Source organism: Syngnathoides biaculeatus, chromosome 11 (assembly GCF_019802595.1).
Source record: "Syngnathoides biaculeatus isolate LvHL_M chromosome 11, ASM1980259v1, whole genome shotgun sequence".
Taxonomy (NCBI): domain Eukaryota; kingdom Metazoa; phylum Chordata; class Actinopteri; order Syngnathiformes; family Syngnathidae; genus Syngnathoides; species Syngnathoides biaculeatus.
This window is the reverse complement of record NC_084650.1, coordinates 16,330,745-16,351,156: the sequence shown is the minus strand read 5'-3', so window position 1 is coordinate 16,351,156 and position 20,412 is coordinate 16,330,745. Positions and strand designations below refer to the sequence as shown.

The window sequence follows — 20,412 nt, the reverse complement described above, 5'->3', positions numbered from 1 at the left end:
AGAGAGCTGATTTTGTAAGGAATTCAGCTGGGCACTGTCGAGGCAAAGTTTGTTAGTTTCTGAGTCTGGGGAAGCCTCTAAATCATAATTTTATCCAGACAAATATATAAAAAAAGATGAAGTCTGAAATAATATCACCACTTTGCATTTCAAGCCACACACAAATGACAAATGGTTGACACATCAAGCCAAGTATGAAAGTAAAGCGGCATCAGGTAGATCGTCGCGCGTGGGACGAAAAACACTCTGCAATAAATTATGAGCGCAATTATGGGAGCTGAAGTAGTGGTTAAAAAAAAAAAAAAAAAAGAACCCGTCTATTACTCATTGGCTTTATTTATGCCGAACGTCTAAGTGGAAGATCTGCACAATGTTTGCGTATTCAAGCGTCGAATCGCTTGGTAAAATGTGTGCGCATTGGTCAGTGATTTTTACGTGGGTTTCGAGGTTTTATGGTGGGAAAACCATGATAAATAAATGACGCAAGCAGATGTGAAGTGGCGTGCGTTTGCTTTATCAACATGCTCGCAGGTATAATGTTTTTGAACCAATAAAACGAATTTTGGCCGATGCTTGCCAAAAAGTTAGCAACTGCTAGCCAACGTGCCATTGGGCCAATGACACCGGTGCAACGTATGTGCGCGGTTTGAAACAGTTTACTCCCCCTCCAAAAATGCAAACTGTATATGTTAGAGATGAAAGTGGACTTTCGTGAAAATTCCTGAAAATACAAATGCAAGCACTAGAGAGCCACCCCCCCCCCACTCCGGGAAATTAATTATTGAAAAAAATGGATGGCTGTGGTGCATTTTGGCGATATCTGTGAACAAAATTCAGACAAAAACAAAGTCAAATTTCTAAATGTGAACCAAAAAAAAATTGGGCAGAAGGTCAAAGAATTTGCTTTGACATGGCTCGTGATGTTGATGACTTTCGACATAAATGCGCTTGCTGTTCTGAACACGCGCTTCCGTACATGCACAGTACGGTTAACTTGCATTTCCTGTTTCCGGGTGAATACCGGTTGTTTGGAGCAGGCTTGTTTAGTTGACAACGTTTATGAAATAATGTCAAGACCACACAAAATAAGCGACGTCTTGAGAGAATGCGAGGGGAGGGGCGTTCCTGTTACTAGTGTTAGTGCCTCAACATGGCTACGCTCGTGAAAGCAAAACAACAAACTCAAACGCACGTTTGTTCAATGTTATCAACTAATATCCGGATTAATTTTAGGCAATTTCCTCAATTTTCATGAGTACTTTTCATGAAAATTTTAAAATCCGGAATTCCGGAGGACTTTCATCACTGATATGTTGAGGGAATGCTGTATCAAAATGAGTTGCGTTCACCCTGAAATTCGGGATTCTGCTCAATTTATGATTCCTCTTTTACTGTGACTCAACATTAAAATAAAGATTTGATGGTTTACTCACATTAACTTCCCAAATAGTTTGGATTTTTGTTTGTTTTTTCCCCCCACAAATGTCGGAATGGAATTGTTAAAATGCACAACTGTGAAGCTTATTTTGCCTAGCCAGACGTTCGGCACCCCCTAAACCTCTAACCATAGATGACCACCATTTGCATTCAGAGGCTGTCAAGTTGAAGAGTATCTTGATATAAAAAAAAAAAAAAAAGTGCCAGTGTTCGTTTTGAATACAAAACATCTCTTTGCTCTCAGTGAAGCCGCGCACACAAATTGCATTTGAATCAGATTCACCTTCAGCCTTCATTCAGTCTTTTATGCACGCCGAGCCGCAGCGATTAGGCAAAGGCGGCTTTTATTTGGACGGCAGGCCCCGAGAAGTTAAGTCGAGCCCAGTTCGGAATTCATTACAGGGATGAACACGCGACATGTTTGTGACTGTAGGAGTGATAGCATGACTAGCAATACTAGCTTCATCAGAATTCAATGCAAAGCGGAGGCGGCAGTACCTACAGATAATATTTGCTGTTGTATTAGCCAAAGTATTTGTACGAGTTAAATCAGGGCTGTAGCCTTCATTGTAGCATGAGCGACAGCATTACCGTGTGGCTACCACAAGAATTAGCAATATCTGTTCCATTCATTGTGGTATTTGCCCAGTATCTTAAAAGGAAAAGCATGAATATATATTGCAGTTTTAGCACTCTTATATGCGGGGATCAAGAACTGTCTATAGTCATCACAGCGGCCGTAGCGTTAGTTGTGGCCTTCATTTTAGGACAGCGTTCATACACTTCCAGAGAATCAAAATTCCATGAATTTTCCATGACTTTCCAAGTATTAAATACAAAATTCCATGACTAATATTCGATTGACTGATTGCGGTAGACGGCAATATTTCAGCTATATGATCATGTGTTTTCACTGAAATAATAAGTGCCAAAGCTTGTCAATGTAGTAGGCACATTATAATGACTGAAATTTATGGTTATTAAAAATATAAACTATAATTAAACTATAAATACTATAATTATATTTTCATCTAAGGTTAATGTTATGTTGCCTATATTTAAAATATAGAATTAGCTATTTATGCACTGTACTGTCGGTGCTTTTATCCTCGAGCAGGCTGTGCCAAGGTGGAATTTTATCATTATACACCATCTCATCCTGTACTTTCTACTTTGGCTTCAGACTAGACCTCTTTTACTGAAAAAAAGAAAATCTCATCCAGTTGCACCACTTTTTCTTCTATTATTCACACAACCTGACTTTCATTAAAGCAACAGCACTTTTTTTTTTTTTTTTTTTTTTTTTACTTAGAAAGTCAGGCTGTGGTTCACTGCTGGATTGTTTTTTTTTTGCGCTGAAAATGTTTATGTATTTCTACTCGTAACAAATTTTACACGCGTGAATTTTCGTGGTCGATTGTGCAGATTTGAGAGTGCGATCGCGCCAGTCAAGTCACATTGACTGAAATCTCCATGACATTCAAATATTTTTTTTTTAAATTTACCGGACTTTCCAAGACCTGGAAAAGGCAACGTTTCTTTCCATGATATTCCAGAAATTCCCTGACCCGTACGAACCTTGTTAAGATTAGCAAATGTAATATTCGAAACAGCAATGCATCCAATCAAATATTTACTTTTGTGTAGCATTTGTAGTTGGAAAAAAATGTCTTCTACTGACAGTAGAATTAGGAAACTAGCAATTGCAAGCAGTAACATTGGTTGGGGCCATCATTGTAAAACAGTGAACCCCTGGATATTTTGCGACCTATACCCAATTTGCCGAAACGCCCATCTGCCTAGTCACATTTTATTAACAGACACCCTCAACCCCACCCCAGCTTATTTGTGTTTTTAATTATGATTTTCCTTTTTCTGTCCATTTTTTTGGCAGGTTTTCGATCTCAACCTGTCATCCCCCACAGGGCGCCACGATATGGATAGATTTCCGATGATGTCACCACAGTCCCAGGATTCCCTTTTTCTACGACCGTCATAACTCTGAGACTAATCGGATAAATTAACGATGGAAAAAAAATAAAAATAACTCCACGCTTCACCTGTCACCTGTGTTCTCCGACCTCTGTGACACACAAGATGGCGGCCGTCGCAAGGCACGACGGGTAATTGGAAAAATATCAATAAGCAGGCGTAGGATTCACAGCAGTATTTGTGACCCTCCAGCATGAAATCATTTGAAAGTTTTGAGTAAATGAAAAAGATTTTTAGAGGTGATTCAGAAAAAAATACGTAAAGAGCATTTCACAGTTGGAAATGCTGTGAATGTGTTACCTTAAAGGGCCACTGTCATGAAATGCATGATTTTTAGTATGTTATTAATCAAAAAACCGACATGAACCCATATGTTTTTCCCCACCACAAAACATGATTTTGATGTATATGGCTTTTTGTAACTCCCGCCATGAAAATCCTCTCGAGCGATTTGTTTGAGAAGAAGCAGGAAGTAACGTACATGCCAGAACCGCCCTCAAGTGGACTCGTTTGTTTCTATTAGTTTTACCTCCGGGAAGGTAGCTCGTTGTTCCTTCGTGTTAGCCAAAATGCCGGGTCGTTGCATTGGTGTACATCGCTTGAACACTCGGGAGAATGGATTTAGCCTTCATAAGTTTGCAAGAGACCCGGTTCGTCGTGAAATATGGATTGCACGGGTGCAGATGACGAGAGCTTTGTGAAAAACCAATGCTCGGTTGTGTGATGTTCTCTTCTTCGAATGGGGCGTGTTCGTCTCCCATCCACCGGGTGTTTTCAATGGCGAATGTCCGGGGTGACGTCACGGACCGGGGATGCAGTCAATATGGCGACCCCTTGGATGTCGTCGAATGAGACTTCCGCAACTTTGCGCATGGATGACGCGGTCTCCGCTCATATTTATTTTTTCGTATAGACATTGAAGTGAATAATGTTGTATGTATTTTTCATTTCAATACCTATTTTAGAATGTTTATAGGGATGACACAAGACCTTTAATGTCTTGAAAAAAAATGGTTGTATTGAGAAAGGTACCGTGAGCTCTACATGAGTAAAGTCTGAAAACAACAGAGATACTAACAACATAGTAACAACATGGCAACTAAATACCGGGCCACGCCCGCTTGGCTGAACAGAATCAGACGCTGATCGGCTGACACGGAAGAGGCGGGGCAAGCCAACGAGACCAGGTAATCAGATAAAGAGGCAGTATTACCATGGGGGAGGAAGGGCGATACTCCCTGGGCAAAGGAAGTTGCTCGAACTAATGAACTGCCAGCTTTAATGAGCGTGCACGCACACCCGCAAGTGCCTTTGTCTACTTTACCACGCAGCGGGAGTCACCGTAGAGGAGTTCATTAAAACGAACACATCCTGTCCTCCCGCCCCGTGCGCCGCTGTCACCGCGCTGGGGGGGGGGGGATAGGGTGGTCAAAACAGGGCCTTAGTTAATGGAATTAGAGCCACCGTCAAGAATGTGCAGTCGATCCATTTGCCTCCTTGATACTCAAACCCAGCTGAACCAATCGAAATCCCACCGTTGGGTGAGCACTGAGCCCGTTCAGGTTTTAAAAAAAAAAAAAAAAAGTCGTTTGATTATTTCATAACTGTTCCCATGTGTCTTAATAACATGTTTTTTGTCAAAGTACAGTACTACGAACCTTCACTTCATAAACTGTAAACAAAAATTCATATCATGGATTCCCCCCCTTTTTGTAATAAAATAGTTGAAACCATGAATCTGCACAAAGCTATGATCCTAAAGCACTGTAAAATCATTTCAAACTTATTTTAGAACCTTGCTCTTCAAAATTAATGACTCATAAATTTAGAGTTGGGGGAAAAAAAAAAACAGGAAGTGCGTCTTTGTCACTATAAAAATCCATTTACTGTTCTGAGATTTTATTATGTTTCTGACTCATTGCTGCAGAGATACTCATTTTTTAATCAACACAGACCACTGAAAAGTTTGGGGTCATTAAGAAGTGCCCGTATCTTTGTAAATTCCTTTTTTTATTAAAATAATCTTGAATAAAATACAGCTAAGACATTTTTAACATGGTTACGAAAATTTCTTTCAGAAAACAAATCACCTCAAACTTTAAAAAATACATTTAGCATCTTTAACTTTTTTTAGATCAATTTTATTACATCAATATACATCTATTTCACATTTCAATGTTTTGTTACTTATCAAATGAAATAAATTAATAAAAGACGAGCTAATCTTCAACAAATCCAGTATATTCAGATAAATTCTCTGCATTTATTTTCAAGCTGAATTACTGTAAGTAAATATAAAATTTGCGAAAGGGTTAGGGATATAAGCGCCAATTAAAAAAAAAATGTGATTTGAGTGACAAGTTGACATACAGTGAAGAAAATAAGTATTTGAACACCCTGCTATATTGCAAGTACTCCCACTTAGCACACAGCCAGGAAAACCAAGGAGTGGGTCTGTAAGAAACATATCAAGGTTCTGGCGTGACCTAGCCAGTCTCCAAACCTAAACCCAATAGAAAATTTCTGGTGGGAGCTGAAACTCTAAGTTTCTCAGCCACAGCCCAGCAACCTGTCCGATCTAGAGAAGAGCTATGCGGAGGAGTGGGCCAAAATCCCTCCTGCAGTGTGTGCAAAACTGGTGAACAACTACAGGGTTAGGGTAACGTTTGACCTCTGTAATTGCAAACAAAGGCTACTGTACCAACATTGGTTTTCACAGGTGTTCAAATACTTATTTGCAACTGTATCACACAAATCATTCAAATTAAATCATACATTGTGATTTCTGGATTTTTCGTTTTCGATTATCTCACCCATAGTGGACATGCACCTGGGATGAAAATTTCAGACCCGTCCATGATTTCTTAGTGGGAGAACTTGCAATATAGCAGGGTGTTCAAATACTTATCTTCTTCACTGTTTACACAGTGTACCTTGTTGAATTGGTACTCAAGAACATAAAATTGTGAAACAGCACAAATGACACTTTCCTACCACTGCTAGCCTGACGATTTTGCGATCGAGACGTCTTCCCCCGCGGCACTTCGTCCCATAAAAGAACGCACGTCGACCGTTTAACGGCGTGTAAATAAACCGCTCCCCGCTGCTTATTAATTCATCATCCAGGGTGGGGAGGGGGGAGGGATGTTAGAGAAATCCTAGCCAAAGATGATAATCCATTTTACAAGACTGGCTGCTTGTAACATTCACTATTTACGCCGGGAGATAATTTAATGACCCGGGCGGCCTCTCCCAGGTCATTTCCAGATCTGTGGCGATCCCTGCGATTCATATTTGTCGCAACCCGAGTTCCCCTCGTTTGTCAAGTGACTGCGCAGATTAAGAGACTGGGTGTGGATATTGATTTGCGCCGGGGCTCACGGGGGCCGTGCGCGCGTAAAATATTAATACACTGTTGTCTGAGTTTTACTCACGGCCCTGGAATAAGCAATGCAGTCAGTGGTATTTTTTTTTATTTTTTTTTTTTAATTTGATTTATTTTTTTTACCTTTTGAGACCGCTCTGAAGGCAGACGTTCAACAAGAGTGTGTTATAATGCAACACGTGGGCGAAATAGATTAGCGGAACGTAGGGTGGCTTTGTCATTTTATATTGGGGGGGTGGGAGAAAATTGAAGGATGCTAAGGGATTTTTTTGGGGGGGGATCTCTAGAAAAAAAATGATTCTCCAAATGAAGCTCCGGTGACATCTTCATGTGCTCTTGGCAAGGTGGATTAAAATAAAACAAATCCTCTGCAGTGTGGGATTTAGCCTCTACCACCATTGCAAATTGGCACTTCTCTGCAAGTCAGTAATGCCTTTAATGCCGCCAGTTAAACAAACCCTCTGCTTTATTTTGGACGCGGCTGCTTCAAATGCACCACCCGCATGTGACCTTAGCCAATTAGCAGAGGTATATATATATATATATATATATATATATATGAATAACACGTACATGTTATTCATTTTCTATTCTGATGATCACATTCATGGTCACAGGCATGTTGGAGTCTTTACGTCTGCGAATGACAAATATTTCATCTTCTGTTAAACTACCAGACTGTTTTGCGGCCATTCGAGAAAATTTGCTCTTCGAGTTATTCGCATTTTTCCAAACATTAAATTCATTTTCATAGTTTTATAGCCATCAGTTTTAGAACGCTCGCCGGCTCTTGTCTTTGTCTATTACAGACAATTTAGGTAATGATCTCAATGTATGTGTTTTTCTGCAACTTCAAAGACAAGAGTTTGAGTCTTCAGATCTCACTCCGTGTTTTGAAACATTAAAGACAATGTAGTCTTCAAAAGGAGCCGGTTACAAATTTGGTCTTCAGACTTGAAATAAAGTTTATATGAATGAATCCAATGTCCATTTTCGGAAAGTAAGTTTTTGTATCGTGTGCTCTTAAGCTGGCAAGTTTGGCAAGGGATCAGTACGCTATGATGCCGAGTGCGGAGGCCGACTCACGAATGAAATCTCATGGAGTGAGCTCCAAAGAGCACTGAAGTGGGATAAACTGATTTGGTTTTTGATCAAAATCCTCCCACCACGTCAAAATAGAAAACGGCACGAGGGGAAGACTAAAAATAAAAAAAAATTAAAAAAAAGACATCCACCTTCTTTAGTCACTTTAAAACCATCAAAGAAGTGAGCTATGTTAATTTAAGAGTTGAGAGTGCAGATACGTAGTCAAACGTGAACTGATAGCAATGTCAATTATGCATTTCATAGAGCTAATACAGACAACAAAGACATAGATAATAAGAAAGCGGCTAATAATGTACGACTGCACTGTTGTGACTGGGTAAGTTTATCAGTCGAATTATGACAGAATTAACTCTGACCTGACTCAACTTGCCCAAGATTAAGTGGGGGCATGCTTGATGTTTGCCTCACCATCTTGGTATTTCTTGGAAACTTGAAGTTCCAGACTTGAGACATGCTTGTGACTTGCACATATGTGTCCCTCTCATACTGGATTTGTCAACGAAGACAATCTCAAGAATCAGAATCAGCTTTAACGGCCAAGTGTGTAGAACACAAAAGGAATTTTTCTCCAGGAGTCGGTGCTGACAGAGACCGAGGAACAAAATAGCTACAAGAACAACCTGGTACGGCATAAAGAACAGAAAACAGAACAAGGAACAACATAGCCACAAGAACAAAGAACAAGAGACATTTCTGTTTATAGGAATTATTCCTTATAAGACGTGCAAGATGTGAAATCTACATAGATAAGTGTTAATTGTGGAAAGAGAGCAGTTAAAGTGATGTAATCTTATGGCATGAGAGCTTCGACTCTATTTTTGTAGACTAGGGCAATGCAACGGTGCCAAAATGGTGTATCTTGATTTTCGATGCCGTGTTTGCCATTCTTGCAGTTTCGTCCTGTGGCGAGCCGGTGGGGGTGTTTGGTGAATCTCGTTGGGGCAAATGCTGCCAGAAAGACAAACGACCTCCTCGGATGTGAGAGGTGGATGACAGACGTGCTACAACAATGGGCATCTGAACCTCTTAATCACTGTATTATCTGGATGTGCGCTAGTCCTGATAATACAGCCTATATATCTATTTGTGTCAATCAAAAACCATTTTGACAAAATTGTGTTTTGTAAACATCAAAGACAATTTAGTATACTTTCTTGAAGGTGGCAGTGAGACACAAACGCTCGGTTTATGGTCACCGAATGTAAACATCAGTCACTTGCAACGGGCTCACCCCGCCCCGCTTGTCTGTTCACACCGCATCATTCAAAAAGCAGCTTTAGCACCCGCGGCGTCACCGTGCAATATGCCTTAACGCTCATCTCGTGCTGACACGACTCGTAAAGCTGATTATTTCTAGCTGCCCTTGTCGCGGCGGACGTTACAACGGCTATATTGTCCTCCGTGGCATTGTTGGCGGAGCCATGTGTTGGGCAACAGAAAGGGGGGGGGGGGGGACGAGGGCGGCTTTGGATCTCTGCTACAGGCCTCCTTAATTATCATTTATTTCCCGGCTGTTTGATAGGATGAGCCACCAATAAACAGAGGGTCGAGAATTCATCGGGGAGGAACTGCCACCGTCGTCCACGCTCCCGTTTCAAATCAGGGACGCTCGTCACATCAAAGCACGTCTCTGCGGTGAACAACAAACAAATAACGGGAAGAAGGCAATCATAGCCTGCTCCAATGAGACGGGCTTAACTATTAAAAAAAAAAATCAAGTTGCCTAAATGGACGGAGGCCGCACTTGAAAGTGCAAAACTCACTTTTGATTGCTCATACTTTGCTTTCAAAATGTTATTCTATGCATGTATGAATTTGGGGATAAAAATGGCAGGCCCGTGGAAAGATATGTCTACATTGATCTCAAGGGAAGTGCAGATGTTACGGAAGAAATATCTGTGACCCGTCAGAATCTGTTACGCCTCGAGGGCAATGTCTCCCACGGAATGGGTTTTGAGATTTCGACAGCAAGAGAGGGGGAATACTTTACGTTGACAGCAAAATGTAAACGGGGGAGATCGCTTTGAGAGTATTTGTCATTTCCTGCTCTTCTGATATTCCCTCACCTTCTTCTGGACAAATATTTCCAAATAAGAGCCTTCCCCCAGAATTCAGACGCCAGTGGTCAGAATTTCTGAAGGGAAACCTAGTTTAAAGACTGAAAAATAGCCGGGGGCCTGGGGGCTGCAAGTGTGATCAAAGGATCATCAACAATTTTAAAGTGCAAGTTTTATAAATAGTATTATGAATGAATAACATCTAGTACAACTATAAATAAATCCTGTTGTTTTCAAGATGTACACAATACGATCGTCCATTATTAAGGCGCATAACTTTACCGCAAAAAATGACAAATTCAAATACAAATTTCCATCATGGCATGGAAGGAAGCATGCTTTCATAGCGTATATATCGTAACCATTCAAAAACATTTTAATTTCTTGTTTTTGTAAATGCTTGAAACACATGAATTCGACAACAATCATTAACGTCAAGTAAATAAGACATTTTAACAAGTAATTGCTTCTAAACTCTCACCTCATAATTGACTACCCTGTCTGAAACTGGGGTTGGTTGTTGGCCTTGGGTTGACATCCGAATGTGCCAGCGATGGAAAAGTTCGTTATTCGTTACTTTCAATTGTTTGACGTGCTTTTGTTGTTTTGCGTGAACTTCCAATGCCTGGAAACCTCTTGATCCATAGTCAATAGTTTCCTGACCCCATGTGCACAATGCTTTACCAGGTCGATCAATTTTGCGAATAAAGTTGCTTAACAGTGGCAACTTCCTTCTTTCCAACTGTATCTACGATTTCTCATTCCATCAGAACTTATTTTTGACATATCAATTTCTTTCACTCGAGGAGTCTTTCCTCTTGACCACCGCCATCGTGTTGACTTGAGAATGGCCCCATGAACCGCCTCGTATACAACAAGCGTTTTGATTGGTCAGGAGAAACACATTCGACCAATCGACTGACACGTACCTAATCTTCCACCTCGCTTCCAAAAATCTGACCGGAAAACAAATGAGTGTGGATTCTGGCATGGGTTACGATCGAATTATTACAGAAATGTGGAGAATTTTTTTATTTTTTAAATCAATGCAATTGAAAAAGACGGAATTTAACCTATAAACGGGAAAATTATGTCTGTTACACCAATAGTTGCAAATGTGTGCATTTCAAAGAGCAGCCCTTTGAAAGCTTGACATTGCAGGAAATCGAGATAAGTTGAAATACAGATGACCACCAGCAAATAAGGTTTTTTTTTTTTTTTCATTTTATGGCAACAATGGACAGCAGTACAATGATGCTCAACCCATTTGCTTCCTCTGTAAGCCATTTATTTTCAATCATAAAATGAGTATGAAATTAGAGGTTACATGGGACCCGAGAGACTTTGTAGCAGACACGCAGGACTTTGACAGCACTGTAATGGTTGCAAATTAAAATCCATCGTAGCGTATAAGAACAAACTGTTCTTTTTTTGATTATCAAACCCCACACATTGAACACACCGCGGGGGGGAAGACACTTATTGTTTTGTTTTCAATTTAAAAGTACCATGTAAAGTACTACCCATGCGTCCCAGCGGTGATCTCCTTTGATGAGGCGAAACTTTACATAGGTTTTTGATGCCGACGCCGAGCGAGACTGGGGCGCTGTGTCTAACCTCTTCGACGCTGCGTTTTTTTTTTTTTTTTTTTTAATGAGACCTGTTTCAGCCGGGGTCGGTGGGATGTTGCTGCGAGGTGAGCTCGTAAGATTTCATGCGAACGGCGGACAAGGTCAACGGCAGACCGCCGCACGCGCTAATATGTTAGATGTCGGCAATCTCATTATTTGGCTTGTCTTTTTTATAACTGTTAATAACATCACTGCGAAGAGCAGACAACACCGGCTCGCAATTAAGGGTGTCACCGGGTTGGTCATCTCCACAAATTGGCACAAATTGCCCATAAAGCCTAAAGACAAGCAATGGAGTCACGTTCATTTGTGCTGACTTTTTCCAATCATACGCCAGCTATAGACAAAGAAAAACATATTTATAATCTTATGAGCAATTTCAATATCCATCCATCCATTTTCTCTTCCACAAAGTCTTCTAGCATGTTTTTGCGATGCGCAAGGCAACCTGAGAGCCAACCCTGATCTCATGGCTGCGAGGCAAATTTACTAACCACTGTTCTGCTGAACAACAATCAAGAATCTCAAAACAAAAATTCAAACAGCTAACATTGCTGTGAAAACATTTACTTGTCACTCTCGCTTAAATCAATCCAGCAGACAAGCTTAATGGGGACTTTACGAGTGCCCCGAGGCTCATCATGCCCAATATCAGCGACTCTTAACTAAAAGTCCCGAAACACATTAATTCCCCCCAACCCCCACCCACCTTCAATTTTAAGTCTCATTTGAAGACCCATATGGCAGGATCGGACGGCGTGAGAGACGAGCGCTAAAGATGTGGTAAATGCCTTTAAAAGGCTTTTCAAAATGTACGTATTATTCAATCACCGAGGCAGGCGAGGGGAGTTGCAAAGCATCACTGTCTCTTGTCGGCTTAAATTACGTGGAAACGGCACACAAACACGCGCGCTTGCAGTCTGCCCGTCATCATGAATCACCGCATTCGTATTTATATTTTTGTCAAGGATCCTGCCTATCCATCCGTCTATTTTCTCCACCACTTATCTAAATAAGTTTTACGACACAAACCGAGGGCTCAGTCCCCTTGTCAACGTCTTCTTCCGTGACAACCCCGACGTCTGCCCCGGCGAAAGGTCACCACCGTCTTTGGCAGGGTGGCACAAAAACATGGAGGACTTCTAGTGACCAAACGAAACAAATTCAATCACAAGGTGATTTCGAAGAGCAGAATTGCTGAGAAATGCTCCCACGGAAGCAGGTGAGGAAAAAAATTAATTTGTCATTTTAAAAAAATGTAACTATAGATGCTGACATGCACATATTTTCTTGAGTAAACACCGCTTTTCTTACACATAGATTTTTTTGGGCTGGACTGTGTCTCAATACAATATCAACATTCGACTGCAAACTGTGCTTCTGGCGGCGATCGTATTCTTTTGGATTTCACATAACACAACATAATATTTTCAAAGACAAAACTAGTGAATTTACTTGCAAAACTGTCCTTAAATTCTGTTTGCCTTTCTGTCTCTTCATTAAACTCGACAATGGACCTTTCCGACCTGTCAATCACTCGTGCAATAATAGCCAATCAGATAGCCGCATTGCCTTGACACGCCCCTCTCGCCGTATCGTCCCACAAGCAATGGTGGTTGTCAATAGCGTGCGCTCGGAAAAGTTAATGTTACGAAGAAAATGGCCCTCAAATGCATTTGGGGGACGTGCAATTCTGATGAAAGATATATCCGGCTAGGTCACAAGGGGGCCCGGTTGATTCATTTTCCAAAGCGTAAAACACAGTTGACAAAGTGTCTACGATGGATTAAGGCTCGTGGAAGAGCGCACGTACAACATCAACAAACACAAGGCTGTATGTTTGAAGGTAAGTGAGGGAGAAGTAACTTCTCGGAGTTTGATTGAATTATCAGTGCAAGAGAACAACTTTCACTTTGTTAGGGTATCACTGACCTGCTGAATGAAGTGTGTTTAAAGTTTTATGCCATTTTAAGAGTCGGGTTAGTGACACGTAAATGCGCGATGTCATGTAAGAGAAATGTCTATTTGCATATTTGGATCACACTGCACTTTTAAGACAGAGCACTTGTTCCATTACGAGCCAATTCAAATGAATACACCCACTCACTTCTAAAGACGACAATGATACTGTATTACTCGTGATCTTTCCAAATAAAAAGTACTCACCCTGCTTTTCATGCGCAGTAAGATTCCACTATTTTATCCTTTTGGATTTCAAAACGAAGGCGTCAAACTTTTTTGCATCGATCGCCAACATTTCATAGCAACTCTGACGTTGTACATATCCTTGGATGAAATAGTTGAGACCTCTCTGTAGAACTCTCTCGGACAAGTCTGACGCATTTGGCAAAAAACATACCCCAATATTATCTGGAATACGTGATAAAAACATGATCTGTTCAATTGCCATTTTGAAAGCTTGTGTGACATGCTAAGGGGGCGGAGCTTAAGTTCGCCATCAGAAAGGTCCATTGAACTGCAGTTTGACGGATTTCATTTTTTCAAAATCTTGTGGTCTAAACATTATGCTAGCAAGTGTTTTTAGCTAATGCTGACAATATCAACAGCGGCCACTTAACGCGTTTTTTTTTTTTTTTTTGCATTTAGCAAATATTGGGCTAGTAACCCCGTAATGTTTTCATGGAAACTTGGAACCAAATCTTATTTGGAACTATAAAATTGATAAAGTAGAATTTGATTTTGATTTTATGTAATGTTTAAAGAAAAAAAACTTTTTTCTATTAAAGTCAAAAATGGGCAAGTGTTTAATCACCACTTAGTGGCTATGTGCGCACGTGTCATATTACATTTCTTCTAAAATAAGCTGTGGGCAAGGGGATCCGAAGACTGCTGCAGTTATTTCCATTTTATGTTCACTCGTTGCAGGCTTGGACAATGAGGAAGACGCACCATAATTTAACAAGCGTCATAAACGGCCACGCTAAAGCGGATCTCATTTTATTGAATTAAAGAAAAAAAAAAATTTAATTCACAAGTAATCACTTTGAGGCGTCAGGATATTGCCTTTTTTTTGCGTACGCTTGGGTTTAGCCATCACGACATTCCGAGTACAGCGGCTACTAAAGAGAACATGATGTGTTAAAACTATTATGTGAACTGTCTTGGATCATCGTACCGCTCGGCTTACGTAGCGATTAAGCGCGACGTCGCTGCCGCCGCGCCTCACCTTGATGCTGACAGCTGGTGCGCGAAACGCGCAGCCTGCGGCCTCCCCTCATTAATTCAAGCGGGGTGGGTCATCCGAGAGGGGTTAAAAAATAAAATTAAAAAAAAAAGAAACGAGAAAAAAAACTTGTCATGCAGCATTTCTCTGACAGTAATAAGATCATTAAAAAGTCTTATGAGTGTAATAATGCTTGCTGAAGATTCACCAGGTACGGAGGGCAGTTAAATCACCTCCCGCTCCATGTTGAACATCCTGCAGGCCTTGCCGCAATATTGGCTGTATTTCAAATGAGTCATCCCTGAGCACATTATGGAGTGGGGGAAAAAAAAAAACATCCTGCAGGGGTGTACGGCGTTTGCGCACATATGAAATTTGAAAGCGAAAGATGACTACTTTTAAGGAAACGCTATTGTAATGGCAGCGAGATGAATAACAGAATAATTAGATTTTTTTTGTTTTAAGTCAAATCAGTTTTGCTGATAATCGCTTCTGAGATGGCTGTTTTGTTACCTATTACCAAAAAGACATGTTATGTTCGAATGTGTTTTAATTTTTTTATGAGGTTTCAGTTTGACCCTGGAATGGGATTATTTATTTTTTTTTCTATTATTTCTTGAGGGAGTGTTTTTGAAATCGAAGTAAACTGAAGGTCAAAGCGCATTCTAGATTGGATAGTGTTTGACCTGAGGTGATGCACCCGTCTCTGTGCTCACCGCAACACATCCAACCATCCTCACAAGGGTCGCAAGAGTGCTGGAGCCAATCCCAGCAGTCAACGGGCAGGAGGTGGGGTGCACCCTGAACTGGTTGCCAGCCAATCGCAGGGCACATCGAGACAAAAATCACACCTAGGGTAAATTTAGAGAGTCCAATTAATTGTACATTGTGAAAAATAATAGATTTAATTGGAATACGTCAGGCTTAGCTTTTTTGTTGTGCTGTTCGCTGTCAAAATCATGCAGGCTGTTGCAAAGAAATAACTTTTCACCGGTGTGTTTCATCTTAACCTTCATAATTATCCATCAATCCATTTCCTTCGCTGCTTATCCTCACAAGGGTCGCAGGAGTGCTGGAGTCTATGCCAACTGTCAACGGGCAAGAGGCGGGGTAAACCCTGAACTGGTTGCCAGCCAATCGCAGGGCACATCGAGACAAAAATTACACCCAGGGTAAAATTTAGAGGGTCCAATTAATGTTGCATGTTTTTGGGGTGTGGGAAGAAACCGGAGTACCCGGAGAAAACCCACACAGGCACGGGGAGAACATGCAAACTCCACACAGGCGTGTCCAGGATTGACTCCAGGACCTCTGAACTGTGAGGCCAACGCTTCCCAACTGATCCTCCGTTCCGCCGCACTTCATAATGAATTATATATTTATCGCATCATTTGCCACAACAACTTTTTGCCCTAACCAGAAGTCGGAGCCTGTTCACCATGGCGTGGAGTGCGCAGTCCAATTTTTATGCTATGCCATTGATTAACCCTAAAATGGCTGCTTCAAACCAAAATTGACAACTTCCTGTTCAATTTCATGCACAGGTCCTTCAGTCACAAAAAGTGCTATTTTTTTTTTTTCTTTTGCCTGAGAGGTATGGAGGCAGAAGGAAGACAGTAGGAGTAAACAGACTCTTTGGCTACGCCAGCTCGACTCCCACTCAACTCAGTGAGAAGCGCCGCCGCCTGTGCCGCAAAGTCCTTGTAAGCAGAATTACTCGTAGACAAGTGGGGCAGAGATTTGCCGCTGTGCACAATGGATGAAATACTCAGCGGGGGGAGGAGGAGGAGGTGTACTCGGGATGTGAGTGAGTGAGTTGGATGTTCCTTGAGAACAAGAAATCATGAATTATAAGGAGAACACAGAGCGCCTTTCCCCAGCCGCTTTTTTTTTTTCTGGAAAGGGGGTTGATTTGCTTTAACACTTGTTGACAAGCAGTTTTGCACATGTTCCTCATCCCGACACGAAACCAATTTCTGGTGATTCAAGCAAAAATTCATCACATCATTTACCGAATTTTCTGCACTATAAGGCGCACCGAAAAGCCTTTAATTTTCTCAAAAGCCGCCGGTGCGCCTTATATATGGGTCAATAGAGTTTTTAGTGCAACTCCATCTAATGGATGCATAACGTAACCCCAGCCTCTACTGTAGCGTCTATTCTATGCGCCTTATATATGAAAACGTCTTAAAATAGGCCATTCGTTGAAGGTGCGCCTTATAATATGGCGCGCCTTATAGTGCGGAAAATACGGTAATTTGTTTGTGGTGCTATCAAACACTCATTTATTCGGCAAGTGAAAAGATGCTCTCACAAAATTTCACCAAAATATTAGCGGAAATGATTGATTTCATGTCTTGCTATGGGATAAGTGATTTGAGGAATCGAGTGGTGGGTGGGGGTGGGGTCATTGAAATAGGTGGGAAAGGAAGGCCAGAGGAAGTAATGATGGGAGAAAAAAAATGGCGGCTCAACCAAACCCAGTGTCTAAAGTCTTATGTTCACAATGTTTGTCGAAGGACGCAACATTCCTCCTCTATTTAATTTTACACCAAAATAAAGTAAAACTACCATCCTATGATGATTTATTGAAAAAGAAAAGTGGCTCTTTTCTGTGCAACAAATATGAATTGCGCACTCATCTAATTTCTCCTTCTGGTGCATTCCAGCAATCAGTCTTCCGTATGCGATGAGATGCCACAAATGAAAGGTTTATTGTGTTAAATATTATTTAGCGGTAAAGGATAAGCGGCTCGGAAAATGGATGGAAGGAAGAATAAGCCCAGCTTCCAGCTGTTTACTGTTGTTTAACCATTAAAGTGGTTTACTTGATTATACAACTGTGCAAAAATTAACAATAACGAGATATGAAGTGCAAGTCTGTATCACAAATTTGTCATGAAAGTGATTTATTTTCTGTCACGGTGTTAGTAATCAACATAGTGATAAATATATTCCCATTGGGCCCCATCTGAACTTCCACACAACAATCAATAAGCAATTTAACAACAAAAGGATCATACGATTCTTTTGAGTGACTCAAATATGTATTCACTGTGCTCGATGAGCATCTCCAAACCGATGACTTTTGACAGCAGTATTACACAACAGCACACTCAAATACTGCTTGATGTTGTTTGGACAGAAGACGACACCCCCCCCCCCCCCTCATTTTGAGGCCAAACCGATAAACGATGTTTAAAAAAAAAAAAAAAAAAAAAAAAAATCAGATTGGAATTTGGTTTACCCTCAACCCATTTGCCTGTCTTCACATGACACAACATATTCAAAAAAAATATCATTTCTGTCTAATTCCTCAAATGCAGTCCATTCAACGGATTTTGCGTACATATCAGTTGTCATGTACTGAGTGTATGATATAAACGCTGTCCAAAATTTGAGACAAAAATAAGTTTTTGCTAAGTTAGCATTCGCTATTAGCATTAGCACACCAGCCATTCCCACTTCAAGGTCAAACAATCACGAAATAACATTCAGCTCACACATTCATCCTTTAATAGGAACATTATATCGCCAACAATGTCTTGAAAAAATGACTTACATTTGTTTTTCTTTCTTGCTTTTAACAGTGAACCAACACTGCGTCCTTCTGCGATGAATGCGCAGGTGAAACATTGGTTCTGGTGTTGCGAACATGGAACCCAGGAAGAACGTTTTCTTTCTTTCTTTAATTCATCCATTTTCTTCGCTGCATATCCTAACAAGGGTAAAGTGCTTGAGACTTTCTGAACTGGTTGCCAGACGGACAAGAGTCACAATCACACCTGGGGGCAACTTAGCGTCCCATTAATGTTTCCTGTTTATGGGATGTGGGCGGGAACCGGAGTGCTTTACACCTCCTCCTCCTCCGTGTCGCCCCTTTGATTTGTTTTTGTTTTATTGGTTTTGTATTATTTCATGATACTTTTTTTTTTTATTATGTATGTTTCTGTTAAGACTTGAACGGGAAATGTATATTGAAAATTATATATATATATATATATATATATATATATATATATATATATATATATATAGAGAGAGAGAGAGAGAGAGAGAGAGAGAGAGAGAGAGAGAGAAATAAAATGGAAAACTGAATAAAATGAAATTCAGAACTTCTTAGACAAACACAATCGTGCAATGACGGGCCGGGATAAAGTCAAACCACGGTCTTACCATGAAAGAAGGCAGATTCTTCTGGGTTTTGAGTTAAAAGCATGGATTATGTCCTCATATTTCGAACTGTCAATCATTTCTTTTTCAAATGCCAAAAGTGTCAAATAAGTGGACGGATGATCTCAGGCACGTCTGGATGCTTTTTTTTTTGTGGAGAAAAGTCTCTCGCCGTTGCAGGAGGTCAAAGACAGCGTGATGACGACACCAAAGAGACATACATATTTGGAAAAATGTCCGACGGGCAGCGGTCCGGTATTTTCTTCAATGTGGGAAAGTTGTCTCGATCCATTCTGATTGGTTCGTCCATTGATGATAAATCAAAAAAAAGTGTACAGTCATAATGCCGCTGTTTGGGTCGGAGCTGAATCATTAGCGAGAGCTAGCATGACTTTCCTCCTTGGATGGCAGCGAGAACGTGTTTCCCTCATTTCCAGACTCAATAAACATCAGCTGCAACTGTACTCAAATTTCCTATCTCCATATTTCTTTTTATTTCCAAAATTGGCTCATTGACAATTGTTTTGCCATTAAGTCCATCTGCTCCACTAGCAAAATGACCCGCCGTCTGATTCCGATGAACTCGAGTGTGCCGACAATTTCGGGTTACGACGTGCGATCACGTGACGCGTGAAGTATGTTTTATATTTGAGTGCAGTCTATATTAAAGTCTTCGTTTTCAATTAAATACATACATCTACATCAAATTATAATTGAAAATATATAATCATGAATGGCGGCGGCACGGTGGATCGGCGTGAAAAAAAAAAGCGTTGGCCTCAACAGTTCTGAGGTCAGGGGTTCAATCCCGGACCCGCATGTGTGGAGTTTGCGTGTTCTCCCCGTGCCTGCGTGGGTTTTCTCCGGGCACTCCGGTTTCCTCCCACGTCCCCGAAACATGCAACATTAATTGGACCCTCTAAATTGCCCGTAGGTGTGATTGTGACTGCGGGTGTTTGTCTCCATGTGCCCTGCGATTGGCTGGCGACCAGTTCAGGGTGTAACCCGCCTCCTGCCTGTTGAAACCTGGGATAAGCTCCAGTGCTCCTTGTGAGGATAAGCGGTGCAGAAAATGGATGGATGGATACTCATGAATCTCACTAATTGGGTAGTCTGTCTATGTGGTTGGGGCTTTTTTTCTTCCAGTACGGAGCTACTAGTAGCTACTACTACTACTACTACTACGAGCTACTAGTAAGTAATGCACATGAACAATGACTTGCTGTGCACGCCGTAAGTTTTTCGTGTGCATGAAGTAGTAGTTTATTCACACAAATTGGTTGTGAGCACAAACTAGTAATTTTTTTTCCTCACGTCATGTCAGGGGCTCCGTAAATATTAAATTTAGCTTGTTTAACTTGTGCGCCAGACAAAATGGAAGGAGCTAAATTGTTTTCGTGAACATTTACACATCATTGGCGTGATTGGCAGGCAAACCGGTCCCGG

General features: G+C 41.0%; 1 protein-coding gene across 1 annotated transcript in view; it reads right to left on the bottom strand.

Annotated features, from left to right (window-relative positions):
- lingo2 (leucine rich repeat and Ig domain containing 2) overlaps positions 1 to 18,623 on the bottom strand; it is a 270,223-nt gene extending 251,600 nt beyond the window's left edge. The window contains exon 1 of the mRNA XM_061835769.1: positions 18,356 to 18,623. The gene's annotated coding sequence lies outside the window, so the exon portion shown is untranslated. The remainder of the gene's footprint in view (positions 1 to 18,355) is intronic.
- Positions 18,624 to 20,412: the final 1,789 nt, after the last annotated feature.